Source organism: Salvelinus sp. IW2-2015, unplaced genomic scaffold (genome assembly GCF_002910315.2).
Source record: "Salvelinus sp. IW2-2015 unplaced genomic scaffold, ASM291031v2 Un_scaffold4529, whole genome shotgun sequence".
In the NCBI taxonomy this organism is placed as follows: domain Eukaryota; kingdom Metazoa; phylum Chordata; class Actinopteri; order Salmoniformes; family Salmonidae; genus Salvelinus; species Salvelinus sp. IW2-2015.
This window is the reverse complement of record NW_019945799.1, coordinates 10,142-13,295: the sequence shown is the minus strand read 5'-3', so window position 1 is coordinate 13,295 and position 3,154 is coordinate 10,142. Positions and strand designations below refer to the sequence as shown.

The following is a 3,154-nucleotide window of genomic DNA, read 5'->3' as shown; positions in this document are numbered from 1 at the left end:
AATAAATAGAAACGGACACAAAGGTTATCTTCTCGACTGTACCGTTCTGGCGCTTTCTCTACACTGAAGAATGGTGCGCTTCTGTCCGGAACTTCCTGTTCTCCACTAACACGGTCCGTACGTTCCGGGATCCTTGGGATGGCCCACCCATTACATGGAAAGGGTTGGTTCCACTGACTCCCCTCCTCCCGGACACAGGATCGTAAGAAAAGCCGTGCGTGAAACATGTAACGTAACCGTAAAATATAAATCTGTAAACGTACTATGTTACGACCATGAATGAACATTACACAAATGTTTACGTCTCCCTTTACTCGGTTACAGATTTTTTTATATGTACAAACTTTGTCTGGAATGTGGCATCTGCAAAACCGAATGTAGCTAGTCAATCAAGCACTCTGCCAGACGTTAGAGTTGCTTTGCAGATTCGGTTTCATTCCAAAATAAAAGTCTAGATTCTGTTTTAGAACGGCATTCGATAACGAGGTTGTACCAGTAGATGACGTAGTATAGGCTTGGGCATTCAGCAAATGACTTGTGTGAGAATTATATAATAAAGACACAGAAGAGCATTGTCTAGAAAAACCGCCTGAGCTGCAAAACAGAAAGTAAATATTTAGGCTAGGCATATTCCACTATCTAAATATGCCATGTGTGTGTGTTATTTAATGGCCATATAATTGCATAATATTATTTTATAGCCATGCGGGGCTAATGAATCATGTAACCTATGAATCACACTATTTCTACTATTTGGGAGAACGGACATACATTACAGGCTCGGAGCAACGAACCGCCCTGCTGTCTCTGCCAGCCGTTCCCCTCTCTCACTGGGATTCTCTGCCTCAACCTGTTACAGGGGCTGAGTCACTGGCTTGCTGGTGCTCTTTCATGCCGTCCCTAGGAGGGGCGTCACTTGAGTGGGTTGAGTTACTGACGTGATCTTCCTGTCTGGTTGGCGCCCCCCCCTTGTTTGTGCTTGGTGGAGACCTTTGTGGGCTATACTCGGCCTTGTTCAGGATTGTAATTGGTGGTTGAGGATTCCCTCTAGTGGTGCGGGGCTGTGCTTGGCAAAGTGGGTGGGTTATATCCTTCCATTTGGCCCTGTCCGGGGGTTTCTTCGGATGGGGCCACAGTGTCTCCTGACCGCTCCTGTCTCAGCCTCCAGTATTTATGCTGCAGGAGTTTGTGTCGGGGGCTAGGGTCAGTTGGTTACCTGGAGTATTCTCCTGTTCTTATCCAGTGTTCCTGTTGAATTAAGTATGCTCTCTCTAATTCTCTCGTTCTCTTCTTCTTCTTGAGAACCTGAGCCCTAGGACCATACGTCAGGACTACCGGGCATAGATGACACCTTGCTGTCCCCAGTCCGCCTGGCCTTGCTGCTATTCCAGTTTCAACTGTTCTGCCTGTGTTACGGAACCCCTACCTGTCCCAGACCTGCTGTTTTCAACTCTTAATGATCGGCTATGAAAAGCCAACTGAGATTATTCGCTGATTATTATTTGACCATGCTTGTCATTATGAACATTTTGAAAATCTTGGCTCTCTCTATTTTCTCCTCTCTCTCTTTTTCTCTCGGAGGACCTGGCCCTAGGACATCGTCGGGACTCCGGCCGTGGTGACTCCTTGCTGTCCCAGTCCGCCTGGCCTTGCTGCTATTCCAGTTTCAACTGTTCTGCCTGCGGTTATGGAACCCCTACCTCGTCCAGACCTGCTGTTTTCAACTCTTAATGATCGGCTATGAAAAGCCAACTGAGAATTTATTCCTGATTATTATTTGACCATGCTTGTCATTATGGAAATTTTGAAAATCTTGGCTCTCTCTAATTTTCTCCTTCTCTCTTTCTTTCTCTCGGAGGACCTGGGCCCTAGACCATGCGTCGGGACTGCCGCCCGTGGTGACTCCTTGCTGTCCCAGTCCGCCTGGCCTTGCTGCTATTCAGTTTCAGCTGTTCTGCCTGCGGTATGGAACCGCACCTGTCCAGACCTGTTGTTTTTCAACTCTTGATGATCGGCATGAAACCACTGAAAATTATCATGATTATTATTTGACCATGCTTGTCACTTATGAACATTTTTGAACATCTTGGCATAGTTCTGTTATAATCTCCACCCGGCACAGCCAGAAGAGGACTGGCCCCATCCCCTCATAGCCTGGTTCCTCTCTAGTTTCTTCCTAGGTTTTGGCCTTTCTAGGAGTTTTTCCTAGCCACCGTGTGCTCCTACACTGCATTCTAACTGCGTTTGGGTTTTAGGCTGGGTGTCTGTACAGCACTTCGAGATATTAGCGATGTACGAAGGGCTATATATAAATAAAATTGATTGATTGATTAGGCATTTGATTGTTGTATTTGCGAATTCCACTCTGTATGTAGGCTAGTTATAGTCATTGCGTTACACAACCCCACACGTAGAGGCTATATCATAAATGAGACAAAACAAAATATTGATTAAGTTTTGGCTACAGTGGCGATTTTAGCATGTAAATCTTTGGTGGGCAAAAAAATACAAAATTTGGATGCGTGCCAGCAAGCCACTACAAAACAACAACAAACATTACATTAATTGCACTAGAACGGTGCAAAACGGTGCCCACAAACTGTAAGGGCCACATATAAGCTGTCCAACATCTTACACTGCACACCTGGCTATCAGCGAGCCTTGTGCTGCAGCGAAACAGTTCATTCAATCTCATTACTGCCTTTAAAAAAAACATAGCTGATATACTGACTTGCTTAAACAAATGTGGTTTCTAATGACATTGAATGTACAAACTATGCATAAGGAACGACAAGCGGGATAAGAGGCAATCCGTAATTTCGATTAAGACATTAATGAGCGAGCTAGGATGGACGTAGTCAATATAAGTATTGTTCAGCACTTTTGAAATGTACAGCGACAGAATTCAGAACATGGGCCGTTCTTACAGTTTCTCCCTGTACACCAAGTCAGAACCATAGGATAAATAAAGAGGCATAAAATCAGACATTGAAAGCTCTTACAAAATTCGATGATTACATTTCTCAAAACAGGTTATATGCTACATTGCACCACCAAATCAGAACAGTAGGCAAAAGTAAAGAGGTAAATAGACCAAAGTATTACAACATACACTTAAATTACTTTCTTAGCTACAGTAGTACATATCTTCCGT

At 44.2% G+C, this 3,154-nt stretch overlaps 1 long non-coding RNA gene across 1 annotated transcript; it reads left to right on the top strand.

Moving 5' to 3' along the window:
* The first annotated feature begins 303 nt into the window (after positions 1–303).
* On the top strand, positions 304–1,340 carry LOC139026356 (uncharacterized). The gene is made up of 3 exons (XR_011478137.1): positions 304–336; positions 528–608; positions 1,303–1,340. It is a non-coding gene; the product is annotated as an uncharacterized lncRNA (long non-coding RNA).
* The last annotated feature ends 1,814 nt before the right edge of the window (positions 1,341–3,154 follow it).